This window comes from Puma concolor, chromosome D4, assembly GCF_028749965.1.
Source record: "Puma concolor isolate L17-30 chromosome D4, mPumCon1.1.hap2, whole genome shotgun sequence".
NCBI classification, from domain to species: domain Eukaryota; kingdom Metazoa; phylum Chordata; class Mammalia; order Carnivora; family Felidae; genus Puma; species Puma concolor.
The window spans coordinates 66,391,160-66,412,638 of NC_141679.1; the positions used below are offsets into that span (position 1 = coordinate 66,391,160).

The 21,479-nt window shown below is 37.7% G+C and overlaps 1 long non-coding RNA gene across 1 annotated transcript in view; it reads right to left on the bottom strand.

Moving 5' to 3' along the window:
- LOC147574954 (uncharacterized) overlaps window positions 1-21,479 on the bottom strand; it is a 641,937-nt gene that overhangs the window by 110,857 nt on the left and 509,601 nt on the right. The window contains exon 9 of the long non-coding RNA XR_015242915.1: window positions 12,277-12,396. This is a non-coding gene — a long non-coding RNA (uncharacterized LOC147574954). The remainder of the gene's footprint in view (window positions 1-12,276; window positions 12,397-21,479) is intronic.

The following is a 21,479-nucleotide window of genomic DNA, read 5'->3' on the forward strand; positions in this document are numbered from 1 at the left end:
AAGGAAACTGAGGTTTATTGATGCTACTTGCTGGAGGACTCAAATCCAGTAAGTGCTTCAGTCTGGATTGAAACCCAGATGGCCTTACCTTCAGAGTTACTGATCTTAAAACCAACTTTACCTTGTTTACTTTTTTGTTGTGGTCTTTTTCAGTTATCACCTGTCTTTCACACTTTGGTGAACACATTCACAAACACTGTTGTTTTACCTTTACAACAAGTGAATAAATTTGTTTTAATTATGCCTATGTTTTCAATGAAGAAAAAAAGTTTCAAAGTTTTATCATAACAAGCAACAGAGCTGAGAGCCAAACTATAGGTTTAACTGCCCATGCTTTGTGTTTATGTAGCCTGTCATGCCTGACTGAGCCTTTCAAATCTAACTCAAAGGTACCTATGACCCTTAATCCCTACTCCTCTCTGCTACTGAGTGCACTTTTTCATTCAAAATCCAGAATACCAATATAATCGTGCAGAGTGAGGCATTAAGGGTTCACTTTACTTATTTGTAAGGATAAAAGGCAATTCCTCTTTTCCAAGTTCACCCTGAATTGTCCTTTTGATGCTAATGGGGTTCATCTCAGCCAGCAAGGAGAAGGCAGGTGAATGATTTTCAATACACATGCTTCAGTTCACACGGTATCTTCTATAGCATGTGGGTCAGTTGAATCTCTGAAGCCCAGGGCCAGTTTTCATCTCTGTCCTTGACTCTAATGTTCTTTGGTCTGACACTTCTTTAGGTACATTTCATCTATCTAATGAGAAGCAGGTAAGGAGAAATGAGGTGTCTGAAGATACTTGAGAGTCACTGTCAGGTGTGAATATTTAAAAAAAAAATGGGTTAACGCTTGTATCTTTCTATTATGCATATTTTAATTAATGTATATTGATCAAGCCTCACAGCAACTGCTTAGGAAAGACTTTTTCATCTGTGCTCACTGGAACCATTAGTATAACTTCCTAACTGGTTTCCCTGCTTCTGTGCATGCTGTCTCTCTAGATCATCATCCACACTGCTACAGTTATTCTAATATACAAATTTATTTGTTTAATTTTCCTGCCTAAAATTCTTCAGGGGTTCCCTATTTCAGAGAGGATAAAGTCCAAATTCTTTACTTTTGCATACCCTTTACCCTTTGGCCTCAACCCATTCCTATATCTTTCTGTCCTAAAAGACAAAACACACAAACACATACATACATATTATGCACAAGGACATATATACACATCCTTATATCTACATACATCATCTCTTAGCAATAAAATAGATGGTAACCTCCCTGCCTTATACAAATGCACTCCCTTCACAACACTTATTCCAGTGTCTTGCATATAATAGGTGTTCAATACACATTTTTCCTATAATTGGTCTGGTACTATTGAGCTGTGTGATCTTGGATAAGTTAGTTAACTTCTCTGCAATTCGGTTTCCAACTTTAGTTAAATGATACTGATTCAATCGCTTTTTGAATCACTGATCTGATGTTCCATACAATGACGTTACTGCAATACATCTGAAACTTTTTCTTACTTCTTTATTGTCAGTGGTTTTGACTGGACTCCTCTTTCACATTCACCTAGCCTTCTTTGTCACATTATTGTGGTCCATGGTGGATTGTAAGTTGTTTACTGGATTATAATATAATTTGGACCTACAACATTCAGCTAGAGGATTTCCTAGATTTCTTTCCATTTCTAACCTATTAATCTTGATTTTTGGATTTAAGTTAAACAGTCATTTCAAAGTGAGCTACTAATATTATACAGAGAAACACAACAAATTTTATCACATTGTTTAAGTGACCCAAAGTAAAATTTTAGGACACTGGTTAGAAATGCTGCCATATGCAGATTTATTTCATTGATATATCATTTATTATTGTATAAAGCATCTGAACACAGGTAGCTTCAACAGTTTTAGTAATGCGCAACTATAACGCTGTTTAGGGAGTTGGCAGGCATATTTTTTATGTTAGGTTTCAGAACAAGCAAATATATTATAAATGTTACTTTTATATACCAACTACTAGACAAAAACATTTTGAAATATAAAGATTCTGCATATATACTTACTTATCAAGAACTCAGAAGAATAAGGTGCTATGCTTCAGCAGAAATATAGTGCTTGGATGTTAAAACAAGCAAAGAACAGACACAACAGCCTAATTGCTGAAGCAAGGCAATCATCAATTTCTCCCCTGCTTCACTATTTAATGCTTTCTCAATTTCTACTGTCTACTGCATCATGTTCTTTGCTTTTTCTTTTTCAAATGTGATCCAAAGTCCCAAGATGCAATGATACCAGTAGAATGCTGGTTCGGCAGTTAGGCCAAGCCACTGTCTTCTTCATGAGTTCTTAGCTTAGAATATTCTTTGTTTCACTGTTTTCTTAGACAATACTTACTTTCTAGAATCCATTCAAGGGATACTTCTTTGAAGCCTAACTTGATTATTTTCCCAAATATCAAGCTATTACAAATGAACAATTTCCTTTGTATCCCCATACAAACTTCTATTGGAACATCAAAAATACTTATTTTGACTTTTTATCATGCATGTCTGGGTCCACCCCACCCCTTCCCCTGACCCAAGAAAGGGACCTTCTTCAAGAAAAGAAGCAGCATGGCACGTAACAGGTACTTAATGAGTGCTAAATGAATGAATTAATGATAAAGGGTACAAAACAAAGTTTTATTTAAGTAGGTCATTGGCTGTAAGAGCCATCTTGAGGAAACAGTGACTCAAAAAGGATCCCTACCATGAAGTCCAGTGTGATCTATTCTAATCACTTTTCTCTATTAAACCTAAAAGTTAGTCAACTGTGCCCAACAAGGATGCCCTTATGTAATCATGGTGTATTAATATGAAATTCTCTATGTACTGTATTAAAATGACACTTTCAGGGGCACCTGGGTGGCTCAATCAGTTAAGTGTACAACTCTTGGTTTCGGCTCATGATTCGTGAGATTGAGCCCTGCATTGGACTCTGCTCTGACACCATGGAGCCTGCTTGAGATTTTCCCTCTCTCCCTCTCTCTCTCTCTGCCCCTCCCCTACTTGTACTCTCTCTCTTGCAAAATAAATAAACTTTAAAAAATGACACTTGTTGGGGCGCCTGGGTGGCGCAGTCGGTTAAGCGTCCGACTTCAGCCAGGTCACGATCTCGCGGTCCGGGAGTTCGAGCCCCGCGTCAGGCTCTGGGCTGATGGCTCAGAGCCTGGAGCCTGTTTCCGATTCTGTGTCTCCCTCTCTCTCTGCCCCTCCCCCGTCCATGCTCTGTCTCTCTCTGTCCCAAAAATAAATAAACGTTGAAAAAAAAATTAAAAAAAAAATGACACTTGTTACTTGATAGAAATTCAGAGTCTCAGCCTCCAACTTGAATCTGAATCTGCATTTTAATATTATCCTCAGTGATTAATATGTATATTAGTTTGAGAAACATTTCTTGAAAATAACAGTTGTAGGGCTGAACTCCATCTGGAAATTATGATTTTACCCAAACTTTTAAAAGAGAGAGGGAGACTCACACAGAGAGAGACTATGTGACTTTAACATTACATGTATAACAAGCAGATGGACCATTCTATACAGGGAACATACGTGAATGTAAATTCACAGGCAGAAATGCATTGGTAGAATATGTTTATGAACTCCATTAGTCTCAAACTCTGATCAAAGAAAGCTTTAAGAAACACAAATTCAACTAGAGCACATTGATTTAACAAAATGAAATGATTTTGAAATCATTTTAGGAGGCACTATAGCATCATGGCAAAAAGCATAGACTCCAGGGTCAGGCTGTCTGGATTCAAATCTGTGTTCTATACTTACTAGCTGTGTGAACTCGGGCAAGTTATTTAAAACATCTGTTCCTCAACTTCATCATATATAAATGAGGATAATAGTACCTAGTTCAAAGGGTTGTTATGAGGAGTCAATTTTTGTAGGGTGCTTGAAACAATACCTGGCAATAATGCCATATAAATATAAAACATATATATTTGCTGTTTGCTAATATTTATTATCATTATTGTTGTTAAAAACTTGGCATATGAAATGACACAGGTTGGTGTGGACACAAGAATTGAAGAGGCAGAGAATAGAGGAAGGCAAATGGGCAATTGTGATGTGATGAGCATCACTGGGGTTTAGAGCATGAGTAATCAGGAAGTAGGAGACAATCAGGAGGGTCAGGCTACCAAAAAGGGAACAGAAAGGCAGAGGAAAAAACTATCAATTATTGAGTACATACAATGTGCTGGGGACAGTTTCAGAAGCCTTCATAAATATTAGCTGGTTTAATCCTCTATTCACTGATGAGATCTTTCTTTTACCCTATACTACATAATGTGGAAACTAATGCAGGAAAGCTAAATTAATTATTTGTGATTTTAAAAAATAGATGATCATAGAGTTTGATTGAACACAGGGCTGAACACAGGGCTGTTTAGATTTAACAATTCCTACACCACTTGTTCAATCAGTAGGAAATGGACTAATTCTTTCCAGCATGATCTAAGCTCTTTTAACTGTGATGATGATAATAATAATGATGACTGATGGTGGTGGTGGTGGCTAACACTAGTGTGGTGCTTACTGTGTGCCAAGAACTATCGTTTGTGTTACCTTTTTTAACTGTACAAAGAACTCTTTGAGGAAGTTATATTATTACAATCCTTATTTTACAGATAAAAAAACTGAGGCACAGAGGACTTAAGGTACTTGCCCAAGGTTATACAGATAATAGTGGGAGAGCTGGCTCTCACTTCAAACAGTATGAAGCCAATGTCCATGCTCTTAACCATCACACTGTACTGTCTCCTGTTAAAACAACAGCAACGTGTTGGACAAGGAGCAATGAATTCATATTTTTAAGCACCCGTTGTTCATTAGAACACATGTTCCTATATTTAATTCTCACTACTATGAGGGAGAAGTTTTGATGTGAGACTTTAAGGAAATTGGGAACCAAAGTCTAAAATGCATGATATGAATGGGAGAGACAGATGGCCCTAAAAATAACCATGTTTCAGACAGCAAATAGTTTAGGCTCTGTGGGAATATGGTCTCTGTAACAACTAGTTATCTCTGTCATTGTAGCACGAAAGCAACCAAAGATGTTACATAATTGAAAGAGTGTGGCTAAGTTCCAATAAAACTTCATATACAAAAATAGTCGGTGGGCTAGATTTGGCCCAGGGCCCATCATTTTCAGATCCCTATTGCTAATCTTCAAGTAATGAAAACAACGTACCATTTTTCCTTTATGGTAACCAGGTAGTACAATCCGTGATTAACATAATATACTATTATTTAGGATTCTGTTTCTCAAGAATTAAAGCAACACTGATGAAACAGAAAGAGATGTTGAATGTAGGATATTAGTGCTACAAAGAGCTGACTCTGCCAATGGTCTATTTTTGGAAAGGCAAAATATTTTAAGGGATGTGGATGCTTTGCTTTATTCTACAAATTATAAGTAAATCATGAACCACTAGAGCCATCCCTAGAGAGAATCTTTAAGCTATGAAAAAAGTTAAAGGTTATTTTTTTCGAAAAATGGCTACCAAAGTGAGGTGTCAGATTGAGATCATAGATTGCGTTCCCCACTTTCCCTTCTCCACTTTTCATCCTATCGGCATTTATAATAACTCCATGATGACAAATTATAGTCATTTCATCTTGAAAGATATATTGCATCCACATGTGGGCCAAGTGATTTAATCTTGATTAGTGCTGTCTGAAGTCTTGTCAGATGGGTTAGCGATTGGTCATGTACTTCATAGCACCGCTATTAAATCTACTGGGAATTAACATGTTAAATCCATAATCATGCTTTATTGCCTGTATAATCCTGGGTTAACTGCAAAACGAAGTTGATTCATTTTTCACATGTTCACCAAAGTGAAGTCATATTTTTCCCTTAACTAGTAATTAACCTTTATGGCTTTATTAACTACTTTATTAAATTTAAATGAAATGTTTATTGGAAAGAGTTCATGGGAAGTGTAAACCACAATGACAGTGTGGCCCTGGTGATGTCCTGTTTCCTGAAACCTCTCTATTAAAAAGGTTCATATTACAAGTAGTTCATTTTTTATCACAAGGTACCAGTGCTTGTAACTTAATAGGCAGTATAATAAAATAAGCAATGGCTTTTGAGTCAGATAGACCTGGGACCAAATTCATATCTAATTGCCTACTAGCTATACGCTCCTAGTTAATTTACCCAAAATCTCTGAGTCTCAGTTTCCTTATATGTAATATATAGTGAGGATAAAGGATACGAATGAAATAGCGGGGAAGATATCAGAGGTACTCAATTTGCAAAAAGTAATTAAAAAAATTTTAATGTGGATTTATTTGAGAGAGAGAGAAACAGAGCATGAGCAGGGGTGGGGCAGAGAGAAAGGGAGACACAGAATCCAAAGCAGTCTCCAGACTCCAAGATGTCAGCACAGAGCCTGATGCAGGACTCGAACCCAAATGAACAGGACATCATGACCTGAGCCAAAGTTCGATGTTTAACTGACTGAGCCACCCAGGCGCCCCTGCTAATTTTTAGCCAAGCTCCTATCTTAGGTTGAAACAGGAACATTTTGGTGTGGCACTCACATAGGAGAGAGAGAAAGCTGCAAAACAAAGGATGGTGTTTATTCCTAACTTCTTCCTATTTTGCCCGGTCCCAAGAATTGGATATGAACCCCACAGAGAGAGAGTCTCTGGTATGGGCTGTTAATATCTTCTATTAGGAGTTTCCAGGACTGCCACTTAGCCTAAATAGGTACCTTGTACAAATCAGAAAAAGGTTGCCCTTGGGGCAGAGACAGCTCTGTGGACACAGGACTTGTCAAAGTTTTGTGTGAAGAAGATAGACTGGGACTCACTGTCTTGATGAGCAGAGCATGGGTTGGATATCAGCTCCCCTAGCTTATCAGCAGGGCACGCTTTTTCAGACCACAACCCACATATCTGCATGTGTTCCCTGAGCCCCAAACTTTTAACTGGGCATTTGGTTGTCCAGCTGGAGACAAATTTCCCAGCCTCTGCTGTAATAGGAGTAGACACATGAATTAGTTCCAGCTAATGGGATATATGCAGCTGTGATGTCCATAATATAACCTCCAGTCACTTTCTTAAGCAAAGCCTCTTATTTTGGATATTCTCTTCCTTTTTCCTTTGTCTGGGAAATGGCAATGATTGGATGGCCACCTCAGATATAAAGATCAAAGTCATGTTTTGAGGATGGCAGAGCTAGTCCATCAACCTGGGGGGAACAAAGCCACCCTCAGCCCTGGGCTCTTCACTTCTAGAATGTACATCAGCAGAAATAAGCTTCTATCACGCAGAAGCCACGATGTATTGGGATTGTTTCGTCCTACCAGCATAGCTTGTACTCTAACATAGGGCTTTTCTTTTTTATTTCTTTTCACTTTTTTATATTAGTTTTATGCATAATAGCAAAAAAACTGGGAATAGCCCAGGTGTCTAATTAAGAACTGACAAAGACACACAACAATGGGATCATGGAATACTCCTAACAATGAAAGAGAACAAACTACTTTCTCTGTTTATGAATCTTATAGACATAAGGTTGGGTGAAAGAAGCCAGACACAAAAGAGAAATACTGTATTTTTTCATGTGTATGAAATTCTAAGCCAGGAAAACCTAATATAAAGTGAAGGAAATCAGACTAGTTGTTATACTGAGGGAGAATTACTGGGAAGGGAATGAAGGAACTTTTGGAGGTGATCCCACTGTTCTATATGCATTTGCCAAAGTTCATTGAACTCTATACTGAAAATGAGTACATTTATTGTGTATAAAATATATCTCAATAAAAAACTTTCTGGCAAAAACTGTTTTCAAACATAATTGTTGACATTTTGATTTCTCACAAATTCTTATTGGTTAGAGAAAAAATTTTGTTAATTCTTTTTTTCCCTGAAATTGAATCTCTGCACCACACATCCTTATCTCTCCAAGCAGGAAGGCCTGGTGGCTACCTTGGTGCCACATGAGGTCAGGAATAACTCTTGCTGGAGCTCAGTGAAGAGTTCCAAAGTGTTTAATGAAGAATAACTTTGGGGGTGTGGGGGAGCATTTTAAAATTCAATTCGTTTATATATTATTTGTTTAAAAACACGCGCCTGTCATTTCTCAGTGCCACTGCCCTCATCCACCCCTAGGCTACCTGAGATCATCACCTCTGAGACCCCATCACATGGCCTCCCTCTCAGCTACTCATTTCTGGAGAGATGACCATGCAACCATATCTCACTGAACGATAGACTGAGATTTAGCTAGGTGCCCCACAGGTCTCGCTCAGCACCCTCAATTATCACTTCCTCTATGCCAACTTGGGGTTTTAGACCAGAGTTGAGGGAGTTATTTTTGTAAGGGAGTCTGATTTCCAGTGACACAAGTAATGTTGCTTTGTTCCCATGTGAAAAGACATGATGTTGTATGCAGAGGAGCATATGGCAGCACTTTGGCACGAGTGGCAGTACCCAGGAAGGCTCCAACAGAGCAATGATGGAGACTGGGAGGCATGATAGGAGGTGGCAGATGCCCAGAACACTCAGCAATATAGTGGTTCTGCTCAACCAAATTGGCACACAGGAGATCTACCTATTGACCCTCATTACACTTGAGTGAGAGAAATGTGGCAGGTGGCGAAGATCTGCATGAGTAGATGATAGGAAAGACATATTTTGTGTTATGATTGCTACTCTGACTTCATGTATACTCATGGGCTAATAAGACTTTGAGTTAATCTGGGTCCAATGAGAAAAATAGAAACCACACTGTGTATTTCGAATAGAGGTACTTTGACAGAGAGTACATGTTTCCAAAGTGCTTGAAGAGTTGAGAAAGTAAAAGGGAAGAGGAAGTAATACTGAGATTAGAAACTATGGGAAGTTCCTAGGACTGTAAGAACAGAAACGAGATGGTGTTAATGAAGCCAGGAGAGCATTCACTACTGATGGTGGTGGAGCTGACTACAGCTGAACTTCTCCCAGAGTTCACAGCTTCCTGCTGCTGCAAGGGGTGGGAGAGAGGGGGAGAGGGAGGACAAAGAAGAGAAGGAGAAGAAAGGAGGGGGACCATAAGAAGTTAAAATTCGATGTTAGAACTACATATTAATTTCATAAATATTCATTTTATTCATATTACTGTGGCAGAATTGCGGGTGAGAGAAAGGAGACAGGGGAAACCAGCAGATTGGAGGTGCACTATCTACACAGTCTCTAGAACAATGCTGGGCAGACAATGAGACTCCAATTTGTATATGGGGTTCTGGAAATTGAATATACACTTTTCTGTTTCTTTAGCTTCTAATATTATCTCCTATCTCCCTCTTCAATACACAAGTGTAAGTTCATGCCATACATGAACAATTTTTTTTGAGCAGCTAATATCATTGTGTACCTGAAATACACTCTCTTTGCTTCACATTTTGTAAATTTTTCATAGCATGAAGAAGTTTATTTCATTGCAAATGATGAAACACTGAATTAAACATAAGCTTGAATGCTGAAGGAAGAACAGAAGCTTGTCAAAATGTTGCCTGCTCTTGGTTAAATTTAAATAAGATTTGCTGGCTTTCAGAGATGGACACTTAAGTTTTATCAGCGAATCATTTTAACAGATAAGTGATGTATATATTCAAAGAAATAGTTTTAAGTGTACTAATATTTTTGTTGGGACATTGATACCTATTTACTGCCTTTTTCAAATCCTTCAGTTTGTTTCTAAGTAGTCATTCTATTTCAGGTTTTCATGCCCGAGGTGCACAAATTTTACCTCTACTCTTAGCAGCGACCCATATCCCCAACTCCTAACTGTACAGATGACTAAGGAATCTTGTGTATTGGGATTGCAATGACTATTTAACTATGTGTCAGATTAGGCCCACAAGATCCAGTGACCCTATTACTGTCTCCTCATTCAAATGATGGAGCTTCATTTGTCACATCAATTCAAAGTGATGCCTCTTTACACCTGACTGGTTTTCCTTGGGTCAATATTACTGACAAATGACTGTCTCCTTCAATACCAACCGGTGATAACTCTTCGTGTGCCTTATACTTGCAAAAGATTAATTTAAACTTCCAGTGCACTTGCAAACCAAGAGAAGTCATGCCAAGGAATATTTCTAAGTTTCTTGAGGGCCCAGTACTGTGCTACATAGAAAACATACAAACTGTGTAAAATAACAGCTCCATTCTTTGAAAGCCTGGCAATGGGCTAAATATTTTACATACATTATTTCAGATAGTCGTCTCAATCATGCTGAAAGGTATTTTCATGCCTATTTCTTAATTTGGCAGTAGAGCTGAGATTTAGACTTATTCCTTCCTGTCTGATCTCCATACCTTTGCTGCTAGCACCTGGCATAATCTTAGACAGCCTCCCTACCTTTTAGGGTTGGCCATATCTTTTCGGGGACAAAAGGAAGACCCACGTGGTTATCTTATTGATAATACATTTCTTATCCACCTCTCTATGCCCATACACAAGTTTTACTGGGCATATCTTGTCTAAGCAAATACACAATCAGCAAAGCAATCAACCTGTACCTGCTTAGATGGGTCTGCCATTTCTAGTGTTTTCCATGTCTCTCTAACCTCACCTCATGGCTTTTTCCTCATATATGCATTGCATGCCCTCTAGACCCTTGCCCTGCAATAGTCCCTTGACACCAGATCAGCCTTCCCTGGGAGAGGGATCAGCCAGTTAGGCTACAGGTACACTTGACCACTTCTCTGTCTCAGATTGGTGTCTCTGGGACCCGTCTTCCCTTACTCCACTAACGCCATGGTTCTCAGCTTTCCTTCCTTCCTTGTTCTTTTTTTTTTTTTTCTGTTATGCTGCTGTGAACTGCCTTACCCTATGAAGTGAGATCTAGTCTCCCAAGCTCCCCTCTTCTCATGCTACTCACAAAAGTAAACCACCAGGACTTTTATGTGTGTATTTTAGAGTTTTTAATCATTATGAAAACACATACAGAAAAAGATAAAAATAAACAAGGGGGAACTACAGAAGTTTTAAAAGCCTATTATTTTCCTGATTCAGTTGGAAAGTATTCACCTTAAAATCTCTGTGCTCCACCCTGACTAAATAGCTGATGACCAGCCACTGTCAACATGAGACTGTCAAAGGCCTTACATACTATGTTCCCCAAAGGCATGTCTGATGACATCTCCTTGGACTCTCACTTGCTTATCTCATGCTCCAGCCACAGAGCACTGTGGTTCACACCCCTTTACACCTACCTCCTCTGCACCTGTTATTGCCACTGCCAGGAAGGACTTCCTTACCCAGCTCGCATGAAATGTCATTTTCCTTCAAAAATCAACTCCTATTTCATTTCTCCTTGAAACATTCCCTGATTCCCTCAGGCTTCATAAATGGCTCTTTCCATTGTGCTCTGCCTGACAGTGCTTCATGTCTGACTCTTCTACAAGCCCCTGTCTCATTACATTACAATCATGTTTATGTGCTTGTGTCTCCTGCTTGAATGAGATGTTCTTAATGTCAGGGACCATGTTTTGTTTACCCCTGTATCCCCTTGGAGCTTCCAGCAAGTACCTAAATCTTAGAAAGTACCCCCCAAATTTGTTGAATACATGAATAAATAAATGTATGGATAAATGAATATGCTTGAGATGAGGGCAAGTGATTGTCACAACCATGTCACACATCTTAAGGCCAGGAAGGTGAATGACAGTTATAAAAACTCTCCTGTTTATAATGTCCCTATGCACATCATATTGCTACAGGAGCCTGGCATTTTATACCACTTTTTTTTTTTTACCTGAGGATGTAGAAGAATTGTTCTTCCCTATCAGGGAGAGGCAGTGTGTCAATCTGATGTGTGTTCTGTAGCAGAGCAATACCCTCTACGAAGTGATTGCCTGTCAGCTGATGACACATTATGGCAGGTGTCACCACAAGCCAGCCCCATATGGCACATAGGAGAGTTAATGAAGGAGTGGAGAGGACTTCTCAAATGATTCAGACAGCATGGCTGGCAGTTGGGGGATGGGAAGAAGAAGCTTCCCTCTGAAGCACGTGAAAAGAGCTCCACCTCCAGCCTTGGAAGGGGACAAAGTTATGAGAAAAGTGTGCTGGCCGTACCTTCTTGGGCAGCTACAGGCTCTTCTATATGGTGCTTATCCTCTTTTTCCCCATATTCTGAAACAAGCAGCCACGGTATTCCTAGAGATGATCTTAGTATAAGGACCATCAAAGACAGGTGACAGTCCTTACCTGATTTAGAGAAGATGTGGGATGTGAAGGAAAGATGGAGACTAATCCTTTGAGGTATATTTTGTCTAAGAGAGGACTCTCTCTTCTTCTGCTTCTGTATCTTCAGATGATATCTCATATCTGGAAAAAAAGTTGTTTAATTATTAGAATTGAACATTTAAACCTATATGTGGTATTGTGGCAGAATAAGATATAAGCCTTACTCTCAAGGAGATTATAGTCAATGGAGAAACACACAAGTTAACCAATGATCACACTGTGGTAAGTGTGATTTATTAAAAATAACAAGGCACAATAAGAAATCCTAAATTAGAAGGATTCCTAAGTCATATTCTGTGGTTAAGGCAAAGCATCTAGGGGGAGTCAGGACCTGAGCTGAGTATTAAAAACCATCAATCGTTAGATAGGTTGAAAAGAGTAAAAGAAGCTTTCAGTTCAAGTGAATGAGTTATCTGAAGACATGGGAAACATGATACCTCCTCTGGGAATTATTACTTGACATGACTGGCACATGGCTGGGAAGTAGAGAATGGGAAATGATGCAAGAGAGTTCAGACAAAATTGTGATGGGCTTTGTGAGTAATGTTGAGAATCTTGGTTTTAAGACCTTAGGAGAATGGCTGAGGGCCACAGCCCAACTGTCCAGGTCAATTAAAGGGAGTGTGGCCATAAAGAATAACTGAGTGAATGGAGATGCTTGTCTCCAAGTTGATTCTCAACATGGAATTCAAAGGGGTGACTTTCCTGGCAATTCTGATATGGGAAAGCAGCAGCTTATGTACCATGAGACCAAGTGCCCCAGCTGACCAGATACTAACACAGTGATGTTGGACAGATTATAATTGATTTCCAACCCTTTTAATCAAATCAGTACACTTTCATGAGGATTACAATTGACTTCCAACCCTTACAATCAAGCCAATTTGCTTCCATGAGCCTCCATTTTTTTTTTAACTTGAAAAGTAGGTATGGCAACTATTTATCCCACAACTTTTGGGGAGTATTAAGTAAAATACCACTAGAAAAGCGAAAGGTGTCTAACATAACATCTGACACATACTTGATGCTCAACAAATTGTTAAACTTAAATTGTAACATATATATTAGAACTCTACACCAACACTCTCCAATAGAACATTCTGTGATGATGGAAATATTTTATATCTGTGCTCTCTAATGCTAGAAGCACTTGTAATATGCGGCTATTAAGCACTTGAAATCTGGCTAGTGCAACTGCAGTAATAAATTATTAATTTCATTTTATTTTAATTAATTTAAATTTAAGTAGCCACATGTGGCAAATGGCTAGCATTTTGAACATCACAGCTTTCTTTCCATAAATTTTTCACATAATTAAAATGTTTTGTACAAACATACAAAAAAAACATAAGGTTGGCAATTTCCAATTTTCATAACACCCTTAAGATAATATATAGTAATTAGTATTCTACTCTATTTGCCACTCTGCATTTTGAAATCTCTTGAATAGAAATAAAATATTTTTTCATGGCAATAATTTTGATTTGACAACATGCTTAGACACATGTTACAAAGTAAATGAATGACATAATTGATTTCAAAAAATACATAACAGCATATATAAAGTGATCCCATTTATTTTGGAAAGATATACATCAAAATTTTAACAATCTATCACAGAAATGTAAGATTATATGTGATTTGTGTTATCTCTTCTCTGAATGCTTTATATTTTTTGAATCTTTTTAAATGAACAGGTGTTAATTTGATAATTTTAACTATTTTGCTTGTGTTATGAAAATAAAAATGCATTCACCAAAAAGATTCTGGAAAATAAGAACAAGCCCCAATCCACAGGAACACCACCTCCATTTATGTCTCCATTCAAGGCATTTATTTTGCCCTTCTATCATGAGTAGAGAATCACTCCATCCTGATATAAAGTTAGGGAGAAAGGATTTAAAGCAACTAGTCTGAGATCCATTCACTCCCTTTGCCAAGAGTGTGCTACTGGGTAAAAGTTAAGAGTGAAGGAAACCCAGTCTAATCTTCTTGTCAGTGTGATAATTAGACCTCTTGTAAATGATAAAATGATATTTTCTAGTGAGAGTCCTTTACTATTGAATGTTTTTAACAGGATGTGTCTGGTCATGTACTGGTTAAAGAAATTAAGCTCATAACCTTAAAGAAATTAAGCTTAAATCACTCATTAAGATCTGTGATTTTAGAATGTATGATTCCTGCAAAACGGTGAAACATTGAAAGGAAACCCTTGACTAATTAGTCAAGAAAGTGGCTTTTTCCCAACATCACTCATCAGCAAAAGTTAATTGAACTTCCAGGCTCTGTCCATTGTTCTGGTTATTCAGAAGTGAAGACACAATTGCTGTCCTCAGAATCCTCATACTCTAAAAGGACTCAAATAAATAATACAGTGTAGTCAGGGTTAAGATATAAACCAGGGTGCTATGTTAGTACATATAAGAGGAGAACACCTAGCCTGAAAGAATTATGGAAAGTTTCCTTGAAGAGGTGGTATCATAGAGGGAACATTGAGGTTAGCTTGGAAAATGGCCATTGAGTGTTCTGGTGGTTCTAAAAAGATTGATAGCAGAAAGGCATAAATACATGACAAAGCATGCCTTATGGAGAAACTAAAAGTAGGCCAGGATGCTTATGGTCTTGTTCATAAGGAGAAGGATATCAATGATGGGCAATGATCAGGAAAAGTAGAAAGGGACATATTGTACTTTCAATGTTACTTAAGGAATTTACCAACTATACTAAAACAAAGGGGAACACTTTAAGCAAGATTGTGACACAATAACATTAGTATTTTAGAATGATTATTCTAGAAGTAGTGTGGAAAATGGATTAGGAAGAAATAAGGCCAGAGGTTAGAAGGGTTTGTCAATGATCAAGGAATGAGATATGAATCTGAAATAGGCAGATGTTGTGCAAGTGCAGAGATGAAAGTTATTTGAAAGCCATTTAGGAGAATCAATCTATAAAATTAGATTAAATGTAGGAAGTAAGAGGGAAGGGAAGTGAATGTAGGAAGTAAAAGAGGAAGTGAAGAGGGCAACCAGGTGGATGGATTTACCAAAGATATGACACAATTAAAAAAATAATTTAAGGGAAAAAGATGAGTTAATTCAGTTTAGTTTTGGGCTATAGATATTTAATAAGTATAAATTAGGCTATAGATATTTAATAAGTATAAAGATCTGGAGTATAAAGATCTAAGCTAAAGGTATAATCTGGAGGTTAAAACTTGAAGGTGAAAGTTGAATTCTATGGAAGGGTTAAACATTGATCCCATAGGGAAAGAGGGCAAAGTAAAATAAGGCTGGGTCCAAGAACCAATACTCAGGAAACACAAGAAAGAGGGGCAGATGAAAAGGACCCTACACAGGAAACTAGGAAGCAGCAGCCAGAGAGGTAAAACACAAATGGAGCATTAAAACAGACATCAAGGGAGGAGGAAAAGGAATGATCTTCAGTGTCAAATACTTCTGAGTTGTCAAGTTCAAAAAAAGTCCATTGTTTTTAAAATCAAGGAAATCATTGACAACTTTGACAAGAGCAGGTTAATCAATAATAGCAAGTGAAATCTGGAAGTTTTAGTGGAAAATATCTCAAGGAAAGAAGAGTAGGTTTCCTATTACAGTCTCCTGACTCCTATCAGAGTAATTGGGATTTTCTCTCCTGCTCAAAGGGTGTGAGACAGTGTCAAGAAGGTGATAGGTTCTCATTAATCTTTGTTTTCTTATCTTTTGGGAAACAGAATTCTAACTCCACGGTTTTTGGTCTCAGATTTACCATAAGAAGAGCTTAGTTCAAATCTTGGTCCTAACATTTTTTAGCTTTGTCACCTTGAGTGAGTCTCTTAGTTATTTGTTACTTCAAGGAAGGTAGTTGGACCAGCTACAAAGCATCACCTGGTAGCTTCACAGAAATACATACACCCAGGGGTGCCTGAGTGGCTCAGTCGGTTAAGTGTCTGAGTCTTGATTTTTGGCTCAGGTCATGATCTCACAGTTCATGGGATCTGGCCTGTCATTGAGCTCTGCACTAACAGTGTGGAGCCTGGTTGGGATATTCTCTCTCTCTCTCTTTCTCTCTCTCTGCCTCTCTCCCACTTGCATTCTATCTCTCTTAAAATAAATAAGTAAATAAAAATTAGAAAAAAAAAAAAATACATACACCCATGCCACAAGAGCCTGCTGGATCAGAATCTGCATTTTAACAAGATTTTCTGATTCTCATACACATAAAGTTTGGAAAGCATTGAGTTCACTCAATGAACACCAATTTTTCCAACTAATAAAGGGGATATAAAACTGACCCCATAGATTTTTGTAAAGACCAATTCATAAAGTGAAAATAATACGAAACTGTACTATCCCTTGAGCCTACTGCTCAATGTTATAGAAAAGAAAAAGAAAAAAAACCCCACAAATACTACTTGCACCATTTCTTTCTTAAATCTTGAATTTTTACAAGGTAAAACTGTTTAAATAAGTAGACCATGCACTATTTCTGCTTTGGGGTGAAGTCTATTGATATTACCCCAAGTGATTGGAATCGATTCTGTCTGTCTGTGGGGAGATATTAGGCCACTTGAGGTAGTCTAAGGTGAAATCTTTTGTATGCATAACTAAACCTATAAAAATTGCTGTAACAACAATTACTCATTAGGTCCCTTGCTGCCTTGTGACTGATATATCTGAGTACACATCCCCCCACACCCATACACTCTTATGTGGGTGCCCATCCACTCTTCTGGGTTAGAGTTCATTATTCACCCACTTAACAAATCTTACTTACTGAGCAGCAATCTGTTCCTGGCATTGTGCTTGGCTGAAGTACACAGTGTGACCACTTGATATCTTCAATACTGTGGGGATCCTACCATCTTATTTTCCCCCAGAAGTTGGCTCTACTCCTGCCTCCAGCATCCTAGCCACTCAATTTTAGTTTATTATTTAGTACTGTCCTGACTTTTGTTCCTACACTTTGAAATGACAATGAGGGTTGTCTTATTGCTGATACTTGTAGCAAACTTCAATGCTGAGTATTAATTCTGCCTCCTATAGACTCAATCTTACAAGTGATCAAACACTTCCAAATTCAATACAGTATTCATTCATTTGTTCAACAAATATTTGTTGAACACACTATTTGTTAATCATTGTTTTAGAAGCATGGCCCAGACTCTGATATGCCAAACTCAGAAATAACTAATATGATAATTTCTAGTTAACAACCTCACCATTATGGTTTTATTAACGATAAGTTCTCTGAAGAGTGCTACACCTAAGGTTACCCTAATCACAACAGCATGAATAATGTTTTACTCAGTGATTTAATGAGGACTCTTTATCTGAAGCATTTGTAGCTTTCCAGGAATTCTCCTATTTTATGTATATTTGTATTTCCAACTTCTTACCATTTTTCCTTTTCTATTTTTCTATCTCAAGATGGTATCCCACTGAGGTAGAGCTAAATTTTCACCTGTCCTTTGATCTAAAAGTGTAAGGTTACCCAAGATTTAAATAATTGGTACTATATATCTCTCTGTAATATAGCAATCCAAAAGCTCTATATGCCCTTGTTCTCGTTCATTGTTGTAATATTCTAAGAAGAGGCTAATTTAGTCAGGTTCAAATATCAATTCTCTATCTTATTGTTAATATTGTTTTATGAAAATTCTTCTAGTAGGAGAGAGTTTCGACTCAACTGAGGTATAATGGAAGACAAATACAGAAACCTGAAAGATGCAGAGTAACATGATGATCACAAGCTTAGAGAAAGAGGGGAAAAGTGAACTGAGAAAATAGTGACAGAAATGCATTGGAAAGAGAAAGGAAGTAGCTTCTGCTTACTGCTCAGAAAATCCAAAGAAGGGCAGATAATTTGAGCAGATGAAATAGAAAATATAACAAAGCTTTTTACTATTAGAACTGGATTCTATTAAAAAACTTCAATATGTCAAGTGGCTTATTTTTTCTTCCAAATATAATGTCATATAATTGGTAGAAAGATGTTAAGAAAATATTCCACAATGTTATCTATGTAACTAACCCAGGAAGATGGGATTGCTGGGTAATTTTGCTTTCCTTCTTATAATTTTCTGTATTATACTCAGTGTGCATGTTTTGTTCTAATAAGAAAAGAAATCAATACTCATTTTAAAATGAAATTCTCCCCTTTCAAAATAATCACTCTCCCATCTTGAGTAGTCTGAGTTTATTGCAACAGGCACATTTTATAGTTTCAAGTGAGCTTGCAACTGGGATCATGTCTTCCATTCTGATTTCTCTCCTGAAGGAGGAGTGGGGATATTTGCAATGGAAAATTTATTTGTAAGCCATATTCCCAAAGGCTGAGTACCTTGTAGTTCTCCTTATTTGTTTATTTATTTTAAGAACAAGAGAGAGAGCAGGGGAGAGGGAGGGAGGTGGGGGGGAGGGAGGGAGGGAGGGAGGGAGAGAGAGAGAGAGAGAGAGAAAGAGAGATGGAAAGTATCCCAAACAGGCTCCATGCCATCAGTGCAGAGCCTGATGTGGGGCTTGATCCCATGAACTGGGAGATTGTGACCTGTGCCAAATCAAGAGTCCAACACTCAATTGACTGAGCCATCCAGGTGCTCCATCTCCTCCCCTTTTTAACAGCAAAATAATATAGCCAATTCTCCACAGCACATTTTTAGTAAAGTTTAACTGACTTCCTATCCACCACAACACCATTCCTAGTGAGCAGAGAAATATGTAAATAGATAAAAGTAGCAATGATATAAATCCAACACCCCCATCACTTTGCAGCCAGGAAAATAGCAAATGGTAGAGCTGAGGCAGTGTTTCAAGTGCACAAGTCAAGAACAAGTGTCTCAGTGAGTAGAACAGCAAGTGGAGCCCAGGAGGTGGCAAAATTAGACCTCTGAATCCCTTCATGTTGAGATAAGCTTATGAAAACATGTGAAGGAAGGCACATTCACCCAGGTTAGCTGCCTCCCAGGACCCCTTGAAGGATCCTACTCATTCTTCAGCAACATGATCAAGGGAACCTCTTTACAACCTTTACTGGCTACACAATTACCCTCGGTCCTGTTTTCCATGATACATATAGAGTAATAATTTCTTTTTATAGTTACATGGCAATTATATTATTTGTTATACATATATACACTATACATATATATGTATATATATATGTGTGGGTGCATATAACTGTAAAAATTATAATTACAGCATATTTATATTATAATAATATATTATTATTATACTGTTTTCAGCTATGTTCCCTACTAGACCATGAATTCTATGAGGGCAACAGTTACATCTCCAGCATTTAGTTTAGGGTCTGGAACAGATACCTCTCTTCATATTTTTGAATCAATGGATAATTGGTTAAAATGAAAGAAGTCAAGAGAAGTGGAACTTCCTATTATCATGGGTGCTGTGACTTGATAAAATTAATTTCTGTGCCTTTGTGTGTGCTGTGGGAGACTTATCTGAGATTTTTTTTTATCGTTCACCTGTAGTAGAAAAGAACTTCTGACTGAAAGTTTGCATCTAGCCTTACATTCTAGGTCTTTCCCAGATAAGTCTCCAGGTTACAGTTTCTTTATTTGTAAAGTGAGGGGGAATTCTCTAAATTACGTCCTTTATTTTAGTATTTAGGATATTTTCACTATGTTATCAAATTTGTTAGTAATACTGTTAATGGTCTCTTACATTTTAATTCAGTTCCATTTATTCCTATCATGTACTAGCACTTTTCTGAGTTACATAGTTTCTGATGTGTGATTTGAAAGCATAGTTTAACATACATGTAAGATAGCTCATATTCTAATGGTGAAATTACATTTATATGATTTTGACATCATATCTTTATTCTTGAATTTGACCTAGAAAATTTAGACAGTAGTAATCATTTCTTTATGCTACCATTTCCCTATCCAGCTGTGAAGTCCCTATATACAGAAAAATACATTTCCTATCTCTCTGGCCCCAGGGACCAGCACAGGGCCTGCCACATAATGATAATCAGTACACATTTATTTAATTGAGCCATTTCTGGCTCCCAGTGTTTCAGGTCTGCAGGCTACTGCTTATTTAACATGTTATTGCATTTAACTGATAGATTTCAACCCCTCTAAATATGGCTCTGGAGTCTTCACTTTTAACTACAAGACTAGCCTTCCTCAAGATCCCTCCCATTTTAGGAAAGATGAGTAAAAGACATTAAAACATAATCTTGTTAAACTATACACCCAGACTCTTTAGAACACACTTTCTCACTTGAGATGTCTTTGTATTTTGAGGGAAATACCCATTTAATGCTGATGTTGATAAGCCATTGTTACTGATGTCTGTATCCCCAACCTTATCTATTATCTTACCTTCGTATGGACCCTCCACAAGTCACTCAGTCTGTGAGGCCCTGATTTATAGTCTTACGATACCAAATTTTAGCATACTACCAGTAACAAAACCATAACAGCCCAGTTACTGCCATCTTCACATAGTAAGAGTCTCAGAACATAGAAATAAAGACTGATCTCTAATAGTTTCCTCCTGTGATGGCCTACTCAGGACTATCCCATACAGTCTGCTCTGTCTTGGACTCCAGCCACAACAGCCCATAAGAATTCTGATTTCAAGTTTGAGGTGCTACGTAAACTTACTTTCCTTCCAAAATCCTATTAAAATTGTTGGTAGAGAATAACCTATATATAGCCCCAATCTGAAAATGAAGACATCAGCAAATACATATACTGAGGCATTTTTTATAATATGAAAAGCAGTATGAATTCTTTTGTTTGATAAACCAGAACCGAGAAAGCATAGTCTAGAACACAAAGAAAACCTGTGGTTGCAGAGGAAACTGTGAATCCAGAATTCAACTGGGTCATGATGGAGAAGTCCAAGTAATTAAAGAACTGTTGCCAGACAGCCAGGTGACTTTTCTTACATCACCCACCTCTAACACACACACACACACACACACACACACACACACTGAATCAGCATGCAGTTATGATCTTCCTTCTCAAACAAAGGTGTTCCTGCCCTAGAGTTAAAACCTTCTTTAAAAGGTGTCCTGCCTGTGCTCTCCCATTCACACAGATTAGGACAGATTAGGACAGGTTGACAAACCCTTTCCATGGACAAATAGCTCAACTAATCACCCCCACAAATCTCACCTGGGAACATTTG